General features: G+C 40.1%; 1 protein-coding gene across 1 annotated transcript in view; it reads left to right on the top strand.

Moving 5' to 3' along the window:
* RNF144B (ring finger protein 144B) overlaps positions 1-15,318 on the top strand; it is a 154,207-nt gene extending 138,889 nt beyond the window's left edge. Inside the window, exon 12 of the transcript XR_014326512.1 lies at positions 15,196-15,318. The gene's annotated coding sequence lies outside the window, so the exon portion shown is untranslated. The remainder of the gene's footprint in view (positions 1-15,195) is intronic.
* The last annotated feature ends 3,313 nt before the right edge of the window (positions 15,319-18,631 follow it).

Raw genomic sequence — 18,631 nt, 5'->3', positions numbered from 1 at the left:
TACCATGTTCTTGGATTGGAAGAAGCAATATTGTGAAAATGACTATACTACCCAAAGCAATCTACAGATTCAATGTAATCCCTATCAAATTACCAATGGCATTTTTTACAGAACTAGAACAAAAAATCTTAAAATCTGTAGGAGACACAGAAGACCTCGAATAGCCAAAGCAATCTTGAGGGAAAAAAACAGAGCTGGAGGAATCAGACTCCCTGACTTCAGACTATACTACAAAGCTACAGTAATCAAGCCAACATGGTACTGGCACAAAAACAGAAATATAGATAATGGAACAGGATCGAAAGCCCAGAGATAAACCCACACACCTATGGTCAACTAATCTATGACAAAGGAGGCAAGGATATACAATGGAGAAAAGAGAGTCTCTTCAATAAGTGGTGCTGGGAAAACTGGACAGCTACATGTAAAAAATGAAATTAGAACACTCCCTAACACCATACACAAAAATAAACTCAAAATGGATTAAAGACCTAAATGTAAGACTGGACACTATAAAACTCTTAGAGGAAAACATAGGAAGAACACTCTTTGATGTAAATCACAGCAAGGTCTTTTTTGACCCACCTCCTAGAGTAATGGAAATAAAAACAAAAATAAACAAATGGGACCTAATGAAACTTAAAAGCTTTTGCACAGCAAAGTAAACCATAAACAAGACCAAAAGACAACCCTCAGATTGGGAGAAAATATTTGCAAACAAATCAATGGACAAAGGATTAATCTCCAAAATATATAAACAGCTCATGCAGCTCAATATCACAAAAACTAACAACCCAATCCAAAAATGGGCAGAAGACCTAAATAGACATTTCTTCAAAGAAGACATACAGATGGCCAAGAGGCATATGAAAAGATGCTCAACATCAGTAATAGAGAAATGCAAATCAAAACTACAATGAGGTATCACCTCACACCAGTTAGAATGGGCATCATCACAAAACCTACAAACAACAAATGCTGGAGAGGATGTGGAGAAAAGGGAACCCTCTTGCACTGTTGGTGGGAATGTAAATTGATAGAGCCACTATGGAGAACAGTATGGAGGTTCCTTAAAAAACTAAAAATAGAATTACCATATGTCAGCAATCCCACTACTGGGCATATACCCAGAGAAAACAATAATTTAAAAAGGCACATGCACCCCAGTGTTCATTGCAGCACTATTTACAATAGCTACGTCAAGGAAATAACCTTAATGCCCATTGACAGATGAATGGATAAAGAAGATGTGGTACATATATATAATGGAATATTACTCAGCTATAAAAAGGAATGAAATTGTGTCATTTGTAGAGATGTGGATGGACCCAGAGACTGTCATACAGAGTGAAGTAAGTCAGAAAGAGAAAAACAAATATCATATATTAATGCATATATGTGGAATCTAGAAAAATGGTACAGATGAACCAGTTTGCAAGGCAGAAATAGAGACACAGATTTGGAGAACAAACGTATGGACACCAAGGGTGGAAAGTGGGTGGAGGGTGGGGGTGGTGGGATGAATTGGGAGATTGGGATTGACATATATACACTAAGATGTATAAAATAGGTAACTAATAAGAACCTGCTGTATAAACAAAATAAAATAAAATGAAAAAGAAAACCACAAAAAACCCCAGAAAATCTAGTGATAGGGAAGTCCCTGGCGGTCCCATGGTTAGGACTCCGTGTTCTCACTGCTGAGGGCACAGGTTCGATCCCTGGTCAGGGAACTAAAAATCCCATAAGCCACATGGCACAGCCAAAACAAAACAAAACAAAAAAAAAAAAAGAAAAAGAAAACCTAGTGATAAATGAAATTTTATCAATTGACTTCACTAATGGCAATTGCTAGTCAATAAAAATTAATGTTGACAGCTTATTTTGAATCTTTTGGAATGCTTATTATTCATCAGCTTTATAAATTTAAAGTTTGATGAATTTAGGTTTTTTTCCAAGAGGGAAACATATATATACACACACACACATATATATATATACATTTATATAGTTGAAGTATAATTGATATATAACATTATGTTAATTCTAGGTGCACAACATAGTGATTCAGTATTTCTGTACGTTACAAAGTGATCACCAAGATGAGTCTAGTTCTGTCACCATACAAAGTTATTACAATGTTACTGACTATATTACCCACACTGTACATTTTATCCCAGTGACTCATTTATTTTGTAACTGGGAGTTTGTACCTCTTAATCTCTCTCACATATTTCACCCCCACTCTTCTGGCAACCACCCTTTGTTTTTTGTATCTATGAGTCTGTTTCTGTTTTGTTATGTTTGTTTATTTGTTTTTTAGATTTGCATATAAGTGAAATTGTACAGTATTTGCCTTTCTCTGTCTCACTTATTTAACTTAACATAATACCCACTAGGTCCATCCATGTTGTCACAAGTGGCAAAATTTCCTTCTTTGTTATGGTAATATTCTGAGTAATATTCCATTGTATATATATTTACCATATCTTCTTTATCCATTCATCTGTTGATGGGCACTGAGGTTGCTTCCATATTTTGGCTATTGTAAATTATGCTGCAGTGAACATAGAGGTGCATATATCTTTTCTAATTACAGTTTTTATTTTCTTTGGAAAAATACCAGAAGTGGAATTGCTTGACCATATGGTTGTTTTATTATTAATTTTTTAAAAAAATTATTTATTTATCTACTTTTGGCTGCGTTGGGTCTTTGTTGCTGTGTGCAGGCTTTCTCTAGTTGTGGCGAGCGGGGGCTACTCTTCGTTGCTGCACGTGGGCTTCTCCTTGCAGTGGCTTCTCTTGTTGCGGAGCACAGGCTCTACGTGTGTGGGCTTCAGTAGTTGTGGTTGTGTTTCACGGGGTCTAGAGCGCAGGCTCAGTAGTTGTGGCGCATGGGCTTAGTTGCTCCGTGGCATGTTGGATCTTCCCGGACCAGGGCTCGAACCTGTGTCCCCTGAATTGGCAGGCGGATTCTTAACCACTGCACCACCAGGGAAGTCCCTATTATTAATTTTTTGAGAAAGCTTCATACTGTTTTCCACAGTGGCTGCACCAGTTTACATTCCCACCAACAGTGCACTAGGGGTCCCTTTTCTCCAGATTCTTGCCACATCTCTTGTTTTTTCTTGTCTTTTTGGTAATAGCCATTCTGACAGGCTTCAGGTGATATCTCATTGTGGTTTTGAGCTTCTTTTCTTATGTTTGTTGGCCATCTGTATGTCTTCTTTGGAAAAATATCTGTTCAGTCCCTCTGCCCATTTTTTAAATTGGGTGGTTTGTTTTTTTGATGTTGAGTTGTATGAGTTCTTTGTATATTTTAGATATTAACTCCTTGTCAGATATATCATTTGCAAATATCTTCTCCCATATCAGATATATCGTTTGCAAATACCTTTTACCAAATATCTTGTCTCATTCAGTAGGTGGCCTTTTTGTTTTATTGATAGTTTCCTTTGCTGTTCATTTTTATATTTTCAATTAAATATTCATGTTTGAAACCTATTGCTTTATAATCTTAGTGACAATATTATATCTTATTTAGGTAGTGTTTTCTATACCATAGGCATAAGTCCTAATAGCAACAATATTAACTTTATTGTTCTAAGGACATGTACATATAGTTCCATGTGGCAGTCTCAAACCAAATAATTTATCTCCAAGGGCAGTACTGACAGGACTGTTTGCTACATTATAAATCCCCTCTTGGATGGTCTAAGGGGGAAACTCCTCCCTGGTTTCAGTACAAAGGAAAAATGGACTTTTCCTAAGTAACTGATTTGCTTTGCTCTCATGAATCCTGTGAATATTTTGGGGTAATGATTACAAGGAAGCAAAAAGCCATAGTCGTGGCCCTATTCTGGCTCACTTGTGGCTTCATCTTACTTTTCTACCTTTATTTTTCTCCGGCCTCATTTTTTCTTTCTTATTTTTTCTTTTCTTGTATGTTACTTTACCTTACTGTAGAGTATGCATATTTGTAAGCTTCTGTGAATCCTTTTATTCACTGGAGAGGGTTATAAATAAGTAAAAACTAAACACATGGATTCATTCCATTTTTCCATCTATAGCTCCTCCTGCTTTTCTTTTCTTTTTTTTGTGGTACGCGGGCCTCTCACTATTGTGGCCTCTCCCGTTGCGGAGCACAGGCTCCAGACGCGCAGGCCCAGTGGCCATGGCTCATGGGTCCAGCCACTCCGCGGCATGTGGGATCCTCCCGGACCGGGGCACGAACCCGTGTCCCCTGCATCGGCAGGCGGACTCCCAATCACTGCGCCACCAGGGAAGCCCTGCTTTTCTTAATTGTCTTTGTTAAAGGCATCTTTCAACAACCTATCTCTGAGGCTTAAAACTTGGAGTTATTTTAAATCCTCTGTATCCCTCATTCCTTATATATAGTTAGTCTTCAGAAGTTGTTCAGTTGTGTTTCTACAATATTGCTTACATGCTGGGGAAAAACAAAGGGAACTGTGGTCTTCTGTCTGGGAAATTTGGGATAGCATTTGAAGAGATGTGATGATCTGCATCCTTTAGATCACTGATCTTTTGGTGAAATTAGCTGCTTTTCCTCCATCTGTTCTATCCTTTTCCTTCTTACTACGATTATCTTACCTGGATTAAGATACCAGGTAAGATATCTTCATTACCAGTCATCTAGATGAATAAAATTATCTTGTGGTTGATTTTCTTGCCTTTAGATGAGTGGTTCTGAAACTTGAGCATGTATCAGAATCCCCTGAAAGACTTGTTAAAACGCAGATTCCTGGGTCCCGTTTTCAGAGTTTCTGATTTCTAAGTCTGGGGTGGGGCCCAGGAGTATGCATTCCTGACATGGCCCCAGGTGATGCTGCTGCTGCCCAGGGGACCACACTTTGAGAACCATTGCTCTAGACTGCTCTCCTCATCCATTCCACATGCTCCTCCCAGGTTATAGCTCTTTAAGGGTTGCTTCTTTTCTTAAAAATCTTCATTGGTTCTTTATGTAATTTATTTTCACATTTCAAATGTCCTACCTAGTATTCAAGACCCTGAAAAAAATCTGAATGCAACTTTTCTCTTCATTTTCTGATATTTCTCTTTGGTCTTGCTATAATACTTTTCTCTTCCTTCCCTCGTCTCTATTTATTAATGATCAGCACATTCTCTAGGGCTCTGCTCAAATGACATCCACTTCATGAAGCTTTGCCTGATATTCCCAGTTGTAATTGGGAGCTGGCCCTCTTTTATTCCCTTACAGCATTTACAGTATTATGTCTTTAAGTATTAGCAGAGTTATCGTGCCTCATCTACTGAATTTAACAAGCTCCCAAACAAGGAATGAGGACTGTCAGTCTCTATCACATGCTTTTCACATGGAAGGTCTTCTTTAAAACTCATCGGATTATACTTACATAGTAATTTTGGGGGTTGAGGGCGTAGAGGATGAATGTTATTATGAAACGCTTGTAGGATTTCCCTGAGATCACATTTCTTTGTGGCAAAAATCATAACATTTCCCACTTTCATTAATACAAATGAAATATTTCACAAAACATATAATAGGCAGTTAAGAAAGACCCCAAATTAACTTATCCTGCTACAGGATTTCACTTGAACAGTGATTTTTGTCTCATCTTGATTATTGCCAAAGTTTATTATCATGGCCACTTTATGGACCAAATTATATAGATGAAAATCTATAGTAGAAGTACTCCCTACATTTGCCAATTTGTAAGTAATAAAATGACTGTGTTGGTGTAGACAAATGAATATATTAAAATAGCATGAACATGAAACACTTTTTCTCATGTATTTACAGGTATTGTCTGTATGAAGTAATTTTCCCATCAGAATTCTAGATTAAATTTTATTGAACTTCAGGACTCCTCCAGAATCCATTGTGTGGTAGTGTATTTTAGGAATCCTTAAAAGGGAACATAACATAATAAGCACTTTTTCCAAATTCTTTTTATGTTTTAATTATTTTATTTTAATTTGTAGAGCAGCTCACATTGATACGCCCCTTGCATCACTATTTGGGAACCAGTCACAAAACTCCTGTTTAAATATTTGGAAAAGGGGCAAGTGCCATTCCAATGACCTGAATTAAATGTGAAACTGATATCACTAAACATTAGATATCTCACACTTTCACCCAGTAATGAAAGGAACACTCATGGTGACAAAACCGAGTTCACATTTAGTGGATTTCTCTTGTGATTTCTGATTCCTCCAAGTTACTGAATAAGAGTTTTGTTGCGGATGGAGCAGGGAGGTTGATGGACAGAAGATCCAGCAGATTACTTCACTTGGCTGCAACTAGCTCTTGCTGTCTGTGCAGGATTCAGCTCAACCTCATTGTCTGAGCAGGACCTAGACCCTTGACAGAGCTCCAGCAGGAAGTTTCCTTTTACAGGTCTTTCTGGAATATATTGTGTTCAGATGTGTGATAGCAATTTAAATCCCATTACTAAGATTACGGGTAATTATAAGAGGTCATATCAAGGAGCTGAAAAACCAAAGATTTCTCTGCCATGCAGGTTTGCACGTGAGGCTAAGAGTATGTTGTGCCTGACATTACATTCCTTTGGAGAATGGGGATGGTGGGGAGGTGGCCGTGTGAATTGGCGTTAGAAGACTAACATGTTCCCAGCTAGCCTTTTCCTACTGGTATTCTGGATGATTATCAATCCTACACCTCATCTCATTCTATCTCTTTTCTGACTATCAATGAGAAGAGAGATGCTTTTGCATACTTGGCGAAACTTTGATTAAAAGGGCAGCAGCAGGGTCGAACCTCTTTGATGTCTTTGCCTTCGGTCGGTCTCCTTGGCAATATATTCTGTATCTCAGTAAAGTCTTTCCCCTTTCCAATCCATCAAGACCCTTTTATTTCTTTATTATTATTTTTTTTACATCTTTATTGGAGTATAATTGCTTTACAATGGTGTGTTAGTTTCTGCTCTATAACAAAGTGACTCAGTTATACATATACATATGTTCCCATATCTCTTCCCTCTTGCGTCTCCCTTCCTCTCACCCTCCCTATCCCACCCCTCTAGGTGGTCACAAAGCACCGAGCTGATCTCCCTGTGCTATGCGGCTGCTTCCCACTAGCTATCTGTTTTACGTTTGGTAGTGTATATATGTCCATGCCTCTCTCTCGCTTTGTCACAGCTTACCCTTCCCCCTCTCCATATCCTCAAGTCCATTCTCTAGTAGATCTGTGTCTTTATTCCTGTCTTACCCCTAGGTTCTTCATGACATTTTTTTTTCTTGAATTCCATATATATGTGTTAGCATACGGTATTTGTCTTTCTCTTTCTGACTTACTTCACTCTGTATGACAGACTCTAGGTCCATCCACCTCATTACAAATAGCTCAGTTTCGTTTCTTTTTATGTCTGAGTAATATTCCATTGTATATATGTGCCACATCTTCTTTATCCATTCATCTGATGATGGACACTTAGGTTATTTCCATCTCTGGGCTATTGTAAATAGAGCTGCAATGAACATTTTGGTACATGACTCTTTTTGAATTATGGTTTTCTCAGGGTATATGCCCAGTAGTGGGATTGCTGGGTCATATGGTAGTTCTATTTGTAGTTTTTTAAGGAACCTCCATACTGTTCTCCATAATGGCTGTACCAATTCACATTCCCACCAGCAGTGCAAGAGTGTTCCCTTTTCTCCACACCCTCTCCAGCATTTATTGTTTGTAGATTTTTTGATGATGGCCATTCTGACTGGTGTGAGATGATATCTCATTGTAGTTTTGATTTGCATTTCTCTAATGATTAATGATGTTGAGCATTCTTTTATGTGTTTGTTGGCAGTCTGTATATCTTCTTTGGAGAAATGTCTATTTAGGACTTCTGCCCATTTTTGGATTGGGTTGTTTGTTTTTTTGTTATTGAGCTGCATGAGCTGCTTATAAATTTTGGAGATTAATCCTTTGTCAGTTGCTTCATTTGCAAATATTTTCTCCCATTCTGAGGGTTGTCTTTTGGTCTTGTTTATGGTTTCCTTTGCTGTGCAAAAGCTTTTAAGTTTCATTAGGTCCCATTTGTTTAGTTTTGTTTTTATTTCCATTTCTCGAGGAGGTAGGTCAAAAAGGATCTTGCTATGATTTATGTCATACAGTGTTCTGCCTATGTTTTCCTCTAAGAGTTTGATAGTGTCTGGCCTTACATTTAGGTCTTTAATCCATTTTGAGTTTATTTTTGTGTATGGTGTTAGGGAGTGATCTAATCTCATACTTTTACATGTAGCTGTCCAGTTTTCCTAGCACCACTTATTGAAGAGGCTGTCCTTTCTCCACTGTACATTCCTGCCTCCTTTATCAAAGATAAGGTGACCATATGTATGTGGGTTTATCTCTGGGCTTTCTATTGTGTTCCATTGATCTAGCTTTCTGTTTTTGTGCTAGTACCATACTGTCTTGATTACTGCAGCTTTGTAGTACAGTCTGAAGTCAGGGAGCCTGATTCCTCCAGCTCCGTTTTTCGTTCTCAAGATTGCTTTGGCTATTCGGGGTCTTTTGTGTTTCCATACAAATTGTGAAATTTTTTGTTCTACTTCTCTGAAAAATGCCAGTGGTAGTTTGATAGGGATTGCATTGAATCTGTAGATTGCTTTGGGTAGTAGAGTCATTTTTACAATGTTGATTCTTCCAATCCAAAAACATGGTATATCTCTCCATCTATTGGTATCATCTTTAATTTCTTTCATCACTGTCTTATAATTTTCTGCCTACAGGTCTTTTGTCTCCTTAGGTAGGTTTATTCCTAGATATTTTATTCTTTTTGTTGCAATGGTAAATAGGAGTGTTTTCATGATTTCACTTTCAGATTTTTCATCATTAGTGTATAGGAATGCCAGAGATTTCTGTGCATTAATTTTGTATCCTGCTACTTAACCAAATTCATCGATTAGCTCTAGTAGTTTTCTGGTAGCATCTTTAGGATTCTCTATGTAGAGTATCATGTCATCTGCAAACAGTGACAGCTTTACTTCTTCTTTTCTGATTTGGATTCCTTTTATTTCTTTTCTGTCTCTGATTGCTGTGGCTAAAACTTCCAAAACTATGTTGAATAAGAGTGGTGAGAGTGGGCAACCTTGTCTTGTTCCTGATCTTAGTGGAAATGCTTTCAGTTTTTCACCATTGAGGATGATGTTGGCTGTGGGTTTGTCATATATGGCCTTTATTATGTTGAGGAAAGTTCTCTCTATGCCTACTTTCTGCAGGGTTTTTATCGTAAATGGGTGTTGAATTAGGTCAAAAGCTTTCTCTGCATCTATTGAGATAATCATATGGTTTCTCTCCTTCAATTTGTTAATATGTTGTATCACGTTGATTGATTTGCGTATATTGAAGACTCCTTGCATTCCTGGAATAAACCCCACTTGATCAGGGTGTATAATCCTTTTAATGTGCTGTTGGATTCTGTTTGCTAGTATTTTGTTGAGGATTTTTGCATCTGTGTTCATCAGTGATATTGGCCTGTAGTTTCTTTCTTTGTGACATCCTTGTCTGGTTTTGGTATCAGGGTGATGGTGGCCTCGTAGAATGAGTTTGGGAGTGTTCCTCCCTCTGCTATATTTTGGAAGAGTTTGAGAAGGATAGGTGTTAGCTCTTCTCTAAATGTTTGATAGAATTAGCCTGTGAAGCCATCTGGTCCTGGGCTTTTGTTAGTTGGAAGATTTTTAATCACAGTTTCAGTTTCAGTGCTTGTGATTGGTCTGTTCATATTTTCTCTTTCTTCCTGGTTCAGTCTCAGAAGGTTGTGCATTTCTAAGAATTTGTCCATTTCTTCCAGGTTGTCCATTTTATTGGCATAGAGTTGCTTGTAGTAATCTCTCATGATCTTTTGTATGTCTGCAGTGTCAGTTGTTACTTCTCCTTTTTCATTTCTAATTCTATACATTTGAGTCTTCTCCCTTTTTTTCTTGATGAGTCTGGCTAATGGTTTATCAATTTTGTTTATCTTCTCAAAGGACCAGCTTTTAGTTTTATTGATCTTTGCTATCATTTCCTTCATTTCTTTTTCATTTATTTCTGATCTGATATTTATGATTTCTTTCCTTCTGCTAACTTTGGGGTTTTTTTGGTTCTTCTTTCTCTAATCGCTTTAGGTGCAAGGTTAGGTTGTTTATTCGAGGTGTTTCCTTTTTCTTAAGGTAGGATTGTATTCCTATAAATTTCCCTCTTAGAACTGCTTTTGCTGCATCCCATAGGTTTTGGGTCGTCGTGTCTCCACTGTCATTTGTTTCTAGGTATTTTTAAATTTCCTCTTTGATTTCTTCAGTGATCACTTCGTTATTAAGTAGTGTATTGTTTAGCCTCCATGTGTTCGTATTTTTTACAGATCTTTTCCTGTAATTGATATCTAGTCTCATAGCATTGTGGTCAGAAAAGATACCTGATACAATTTCAATTTTCTTAAATATACCAAGGCTTGATTTGTGACCCAAGATATGATCTATCCTGGAGAATGTTCCATGAGCACTTGACAAAAATGTGTATTCTGTTTTTTTCAGATGGAATGTCCTATAAATATCAATTAAGTCCATCTTGTTTAATGTATCATTTAAAGCTTGTGTTTCCTTATTTATTTTCATTTTGGATGATCTATCCATTGGTGAAAGTGGAGTGTTAAAGTCCCCTACTATGAATGTGTTACTGTTGATTTCCCCTTTTACGGCTGTTAGTATTTGCCTTATGTATTGAGGTGCTCCTATGTTGGGTGCATAAATATTTACAATTGTTATATCTTCTTCTTGGATTGATCCCTTGATCATTATGTAGTGTCCTTCTTTGTCTCTTGTAATAGTCTTTATTTTAAAGTCTATTTTGTCTGATATGAGAATTGCTACTCCAGCTTTCTTTTGGTTTCCATTTGCATGGAATATCTTTCTCCATCCCCTCACTTTCAGTCTGTATGTGTCTCTAGGTCTGAAGTGGGTCTCTTGTAGACAGCATATATATGGGTCTTGTTTTTGTATCCATTCAGCCAATCTGTGTCTTTTGGTGGGAGCATTTAGTCCATTTACCTTTAAGGTAATTATCGATATGTATGTTCCTATTCCCATTTTCTTAATTGTTTTGGGTTCGTTATTATAGTTCTTTTCCTTCTCTTGTGTTTCTTGCCTAGAGAAGTTCCTTTAGCATTTGTTGTAAAACTGGTTTGGTGGTGCTGAACTCTCTCAGCTTTTGCTTGTCTGTAAAGGTTTTAATTTCTCCATCAAATCTGAATGAGATCCTTGCTGGGTAGAGTAATCTTGGTTGCAGGTTTTTCTCCTTCATCACTTTAAATATGTCCTGCCAGTCCCTTCTGGCTTGCAGAGTTTCTGCTGAAAGGTCAGCTGTTAACCTTATGGGGATTCCCTTGTGTGTTATCTGTTGTTTTTCCCTTGCTGCTTTTGTTTTCTTTGTATTTAATTTTTGACAGTTTGATTAGTATGTGTCTTGGCGTGTTTCTCCTTAGATTTATCCTGTATGGGACTCTCTGTGCTTCCTGGACTTGATTAACTATTTCCTTTTCCATATTAGGGAAGTTTTCAACTATAATCTCTTCAAATAGTTTCTCAGTCCCTTTCTTTTTCTCTTCTTCTTCTGGAACCCCTGTAATTCTAATGTTGGAGTGGTTAATGTTGTCCCAGAGGTCTCTGAGACTGTCCCCAATTCTTTTCATTCTTTTTTCTTTATTCTGCTCTGCAGTAGTTATTTCCACTATTTTATCTTCCAGGTCACTTATCCGTTCTTCTGCCTCAGTTATTCTGCTATTGATTCCTTCTAGAGTATTTTTAATTTCATTTATTGCGTTGTTCATCGTTGCTTGTTTCATCTTTAGCTCTTCTAGGTCCTTGTTAAACGTTTCTTGCATTTTGTCTCTTCTAGTTTCAAGATTTTGGATTATCTTTACTATGATTATTCTGAATTCTTTTTCAGGTAGACTGCCTATTTCCTCTTCATTTGTTAGGTCTGGTGGGGTTTTATATTGCTCCTTCATCTGCTGTGTGTTTTTCTGTCTTCTCGTTTTGCTTATCTTACGATGTTTGGGGTCTCCTTTTTGCAGGCTGGAAGTTCGTAGTTCCCATTGTTTTTGGTGTCTGTCCCCAGTGGCTAAAGTTGGTTCAGTGGGTTGTGTAGGTTTCCTGGTGGAGAGGACTAGCGCCTGTGTTCTGGTGGATGAAGCTGGATCTTGTCTTTCTGGTGGGCAGGTCCACGTTTGGTGGTGTATTTTGGAGTGTCTGTGGACTTATTATGATTTTAGGCAGCTCTCTGCTAATGGGTGGGGTTGTGTTTCTGTCTTGCTAGTTGTTTGGCATAGGGTGTCCAGTACTGTAGCTTGCTGGTCATTGAGTGAAGCTGGGTGCTGGTGTTGAGATGGATATTTCTGGGAGATTTTTGCTGTTTGATATTATGTGGAGCTGGGAGGTCTCTTGTGGACCGGTGTCCTGAAGTTGGCTCTCCCACCTCAGAGGCACAGTACTGACTCCTGGCTGCAGCACCAAGAGCCTTTCATCCACACGGCTCAGAATAAAAGGCAGAAAAAGAAGAAAGGAAGAAAGGAAGGAAGGAAGAAAGAAAGAAAGAAAGAAAAAGAAAAGAAAGGGTGGAGGGGGGAGGGTGGGAGGAGGGAGGGAGGGAGGAAGGAGGGAGGGAGGACGCAGGGAGGGAGGAAGGAAGGAAGGAAAGAAAGAAGATAAAATAAAAGAAGATAAAATAAAATAGTTATTAAAATAAAAAATAATTATTAAGAAAAAAATTTTTAAGAAAAAAAACCCAAAAAACAAAAAAAATGGACGGATAGAACCCTAGGACAAATGGTGGAAGCAAAGCTATACAGACAAAATCTCACACAGAAGCATACATATACACATTCACAAAAAGGAAAAGGGGAAAAAATCATAAGTGTTGCTCTCAAAGTCCACCTCCTTAATTTGGGATGATTCGTTGTCTATTCAGGTATTCCACAGATGCAGGGTACATCAAGTTTATTGTGGAGCTTTAATCCGCTGCTTCTGAGGCTGCTGGGAGAGATTTCCCTTTCTCTTCTTTGTTCTCACACCTCCCAGGGGTTCAGCTTTCGATCTGGCCCCGCCTCTGCGTGTAGGTCGCTGGAGGGCATCTGTTCTTCGCTCAGACAGGACGGGGTTAAAGGAGCCGCTGATTCGGGGGCTTTGGCTCACTCCCGCCGGGAGGAGGGAGGGGCACGGAGTGCGGGGCGGGCCTGCGGCGTCAGAGGCCGGCGTGACGTTGCACCAGCGTGAGGCGCGCCGTGCGTTCTCCCGGAGGAGTTGACCCTGGATCCCGGGACTCTGGCAGTGGCGGGCTGTACAGGCTCCCCGGAAGGGGGGTGTGGATAGTGACCTGTGCTCGCACACAGGCTTCTTGGTGGCGGCACCAGCAGCCTTAGCGTCTCATGCCCGTCTCTGGGGTCCGCGCTGATAGCCGCGACTTGCGCCGTCTCTGGAGCTCCTTTAAGCAGCACTCTTAATCCCCTCTTCTCGTGCACCAGGAAACAAAGAGTGAAGAAAAAGTCTCTTGCCTCTTCGGCAGGTCCAGACTTTTCCCAGGACTCCCTCCCGGCTAGCTGTGGTGCATTAACCGCCTGCAGGCTGTGTTCACGCCGCCAACCCCAGTCCTCTCCCTGCGCTCCGACTGAAGCCCGAGCCTCAGCTTCCAGTCCCGCCCGCCCCGGCGGGTGAGCAGACAAGCCTCTCGGACTGGTGAGTGCCGGTCGGCCCTGATCCTCTGTGCGGGAATCTCTTTGCTTTGTCCTCCGCACCCCTGTTGCTGCGGTCTTCTCCGCGGCTCCGAAGCTTCCCCCCTCCGCCACCCGCAGTCTCCGCCCGCGAAGGGGCTTCCTAGTGTGTGGAGACCTTTCCTCCTTCACAGCTCCCTCCCACGGGTGCAGGTTCCATCCCTATCCTTTTGTCTCTGTTTATTCTTTTTTCTTTTGCCCTACCCAGGTACGTGGAGAGTTTCTTGCCTTTTGGGAGGTCTGAGGTCTTCTGCCAGCGTTCAGTAGGTGGTCTTTAGGAGTTGTTCCACGTGTAGATGTATTTCTGGTGTATCTGTGGGGAGGAAGGTGATCTCCGCGTCTTACTCTTCCGCCATCTTCCCCTCGTCCCCAGGACTCTCTTAGATGTTGACTTGCTTCCAGTCTGGATCTGGGAAATTTATTTTTTACCACTGTCTTTAAATAAATGCAGTGTAGTAAAATAGTTTTGAAGTATTTGTTGTCTGAATATCGCGGGAATGATATAATATCTCTTTCTAAGAATGTTGACTCATACTTTTGCTAATTTATTAGCTATATCCCCTTATTATTAGCCTTGTAATTTGCTTAACTCAGAGGTTTCTTTCTGAATCTTACAATCCATGTTCAGATGATTACTATGATGCATCTGTTTCCCTTAATCACTGGGCTAATGGGCATTTACTAAATTCTTCTAGTTATTTCTTCTGACTTAGATATGAAGTCCTGTTTCATTTATGTTCTATTTTTATCTATTGCTGGGGCATACTGTCTTACTGGCAGATTTTTGAAGCCACAGGGATTAAATGTCTAGAGTGGACACTTTGTTCCAGTTTGATGGAAGAAGACCAGACATTCCTGAGCTCTGCTTGTAAATCAATGTCCCAGCCTCAGTCTGGGTTTTAAAATTGCCCAAGTGGGAATGATAAGAGTCCATCAGATGCTCATTTTCATATCAGATTTTTGTAAGGTTCAAATGACCTATTTAACGTCAATATATCTTGGGATCTCATGAAATTTTCTCTCAGTGTTCTAGGCTTCACTTGGCCAGCCTTTATTCTTTGGTCCCTTCTTTGAGGTGCCTAACTTCGCAACCTAACCACTAACTCCAAAGCAGACTTGCCTCTTGCTCTGTTTCCTAGCAATGATAAAATCATCACTCTTACTGCTGTGGTAAAGGAGGGTCGAGGAAGCCATGGAGAAAAACTCCTACCTGGGGACACCAGAGGCTCCTTTTTTTCTTCAAAGTTATGGTGTAACATTGCTGTGTTAGAGTAAGAAATGGATGAACTCAACCTCTGTCTCTAGCTTCTTGAGAACCAAAAAAGCAAGACACAAGTGCTCCAAAGAAGCTACGTGCCATTGTACCCTCAGGTGTTGGCTTTTGATCCTGATCACTTTTGCATTTTTCCACTGAAAGCCTACATCTTGCTTTGTTTTCTTCCAGATTATCACCTGGTTCTCCTGAAAGAGAAGGTGATACAGCCCAGAGCCTTTGCTGAGAAAGATGTGTTCCTCAGAGGGAAAAACACAGGACAGCTGTTGTGGAGAAGCTTTTGGGCAGTTAATGGAACAGGTGAGGTCCTTTAAGGCTTAAATCAGCTGAGGGGTGAGATGCTCTCTAGAAACTTGGGTCGTAACCACCCATCTTAAATATTTCTCTCTGCTGATGTCATGGGCAATGGAAGCCCTCCTGTCGTGGCTGAAAACCATCCTGAAGAAAATCAGCATCATGGGGTGGGTGTGGGGAGAATGGGAGGAATGTCCCTGGCCAGGAGGCCGGAGGTGCCCCAGGAAGCTGTTTCCTCTGAATAGTTAAATGGCTGCCTCTCAACTTGCACAATGTCACATTGAATTTGAAACAGGGAACTTTTTATATTTTTCCCCTGATTGTGCTGGCACCTGGCAGATGCCTATTTACCACAGGCATCAATACACATAGTAATCAAAGGAAATCAGAGGCACAGATTAGCAACAGCTGCAAGTCATTAGTGACAGACATGGGAAAGCACAATTCCGCACCCAACTTTGAAATAACCAATATGAGTATTTCAGAGCATGAGGGTTACCGCAGGGCACTCGCTAACATGAGAGCAGCCAAACAATAGTTGGGCTTGTCTCTCAAGAGAGCCCTTCTTCTCAACGGCAGCGCCGCACTCTCCATATTAGAAACCAATCAGTCACGCGGTATTGGTCCTTTGAGTGTCAGCTCTCTCAGAGTGTGTGTGTCCATCTTCAGATCAAAGGTTGTCTCAACCGAGAAATAACCTCTGGCTGGTGGGAAAACTTATCTTCTATCATAATTTTAGTGGTGGGAGTTTGCATGTATTCCTGAGGAATTAATTACATCATTACCTAGTTGGAAACGGCCATATAGAGAGGAAAATAAGACATTCCCCTTTCCCATTTAATTTCATTTTTTCCACATTTCTATTTGAAAATCAGCTCTGATTGATAGCCGTTCACTTGGTAGTTACGCATTTTCACTGGCAGCACTAACCTTAGCCTACTCCGGAAAATACTATTCAATTTTTAGCTTTTCCCTAATCAATTCATTCAGTGCCTCGGTGGAATACAAGTTGGTCATTTAAAAATTTCTAGCTGTTGCCTGATATGTCCCAAAACAAATTTAGCCAGCATGGGTTTCTATTTTAGACCATCTCTGGAAATGCAGATTTACTGTACAACTGGGTAATGGCCTAGAGATAAACAGACACAGTGAGCTGCTGTCTGATTAGCAGGACTGGGCAAAATTTAGCATCATATATATTGCAGTAATTGGACCATTGGACCATAGCATGTAGATTAAATTGGTCTCTTCACTACATGTGGTATCTTTTCCCTTTACTCAATATTAAGGTAGGATTATTATTTTTTCTGTTTTAGAAAATTCTCCTTCCCTTGCTCTTCTCCCCAAAAATATCTTGTGAAAGTTTTCCTAAAAATTCTTATAATAATAAGTAACTCATTTTGGAGATTAGGATAAGAAAGGGAGAACAATTCTTTCATTTACTTCAGAGCCCACCATTAAGCATCAACTCTTTAACAGCAAGCAATGTGCTATTATTTTAGAAGAAAGCTTCCAGGGAACATGGATTCCATAAGGCCCATGTCACATCATAAGCATTGAGATGAATGTTACAGTCTTATGTGTTGGTTTTTAAACTTTTGGAGGAGAGAAATTATTTTATACTTGATTGAATACCATAATCTGTAGCCCTAAGGAGGAGTGAATTCTTGGGGTCATTTTATAAGGAAGAAAAACATGGTATTAATTCATAATTTTATTTACTCATTAATTCAGCACGTATTTATTGAGCATCTCCTATATCGCAGGAAATTTTAGGCATTGCAGATACAGCAGCAAAATTAACAAATGACCTGGTTATAATGTACTTGATTGATGATAAGGATATAGGCAGCTTACGTTTGAGGTGGCAGCTTGATTACAATTCTTTATTGTATACAGCTTCTTTTTCCTTCCTCCCTCCCTCCTTTCTTCCCTTCTCTTTCCTTCCATCTCCCTTCCCTCCTTTCCCTCCTGCTCAGTTCCCTTTCCTTCACTCTCCTATATCCATGCTTTATGATTTAGACATTAGAGAGACTAAGCATGGTTTGTTACACAGAATTATTTAATAAAGTACACATTTTGAGAATTAATCTGTATTATTTAGGCTAAAACTACTATAACAAATGAAACCCCAAATTTCAGTAGCTTAACACAATAGATGTTAATTCCTTGCTCATGTAACAATCTAATGAGGGTGTTCCAGTTGGTGGGAGGCTTTCCTCCACGCAGTGACTCAAGAACTTAGGTACCTTCCATCTTGTGACCCTGCCAGGCCTTGGAATCCTTTGCATCCAGCTGGTATAAAGGGAAACAGAAGGTTAAGAAGGCACAGCCATTTCTTTTTTAAATTTTTATTTATTTATTTATTTTTATTTTTGGCTGCCTTGGGTCTTTGTTGCTGTGCGCGGGCTATTCTTTGTTGTGGTTCCCGGGCTTCTCATTGTGGTGGCTTCTCTTGTTGCAGAGCACGGGCTCTAGGTGCGTGGGCTTCAGTAGTTGTGGCACTTGGGCTCAGTAGTTGTGGCTTGCGAACTCTAGAGCGCAGGCTCAGTGGTTGTGGCGCACGGGCTTAGTTGCTCCGCGGCATGTGGGATCTTCCCGGACCAGGGCTCAAACCCATGTCCCCTGCACTGGTAGGCGGATTCCTAACCACTGCGCCATCAGCGAAGTCCAGGCACAGCCATTTCTTAACCAACTTGGCCTGAAAGAGGCAAATGTCACTTCTGCTCATATACCATGGGGAGAGCTGACTGGATGGCCCCACCCAGATGAAAAGGGGATTGTGAGATTCTTAGTCTTGGCCTGCACAGATACTTTGAAGTGACAAGTCTATACCAAGGAAGTGGGAGGACAGGTATGAATAAACACAGTTGTATGTCAGGCACCATGCTAATTTCTGAAGATGAAAAATGGGTAAGTCTAGGGTGGTGAGGGCCACACAGATACACAACTAACCAAACATGATATCCAAGTACTAAATAAAGTCATATGTGAGCACAGACGCAGGGACAAATACCTCACTCTGGAATGGATTCAGAAAGCAGAAGCTTAAAGCGCTTCATCTAGCAGAGAAGAGGAGGAGCTGAGAAGCTCAGTATGTCCAGATAGTGATGAGCTGCTCGATGTGTCAGGTGTTCAAGAACGTGAGGGTAACTAGGCCAGATCAGAGAGGGCCTTGTGGGCTGTGCCTTTTACACAAATAACTAGAATGTGAATGTGAATGTATGCTGTGCATTTGAGGCTTCAGACAGGTCTTTTGATCCCACTCCTTTCTGAAGCCCTTCTTGGATATGTCATTACATATGTGAAAGGA

The sequence above is a fragment of the Leucopleurus acutus genome (assembly GCF_964270905.1).
Source record: "Leucopleurus acutus genome assembly, chromosome: 10".
In the NCBI taxonomy this organism is placed as follows: Eukaryota; Metazoa; Chordata; class Mammalia; order Artiodactyla; family Delphinidae; genus Leucopleurus; species Leucopleurus acutus.
This window is presented reverse-complemented; position numbering and strand designations above follow the sequence as displayed.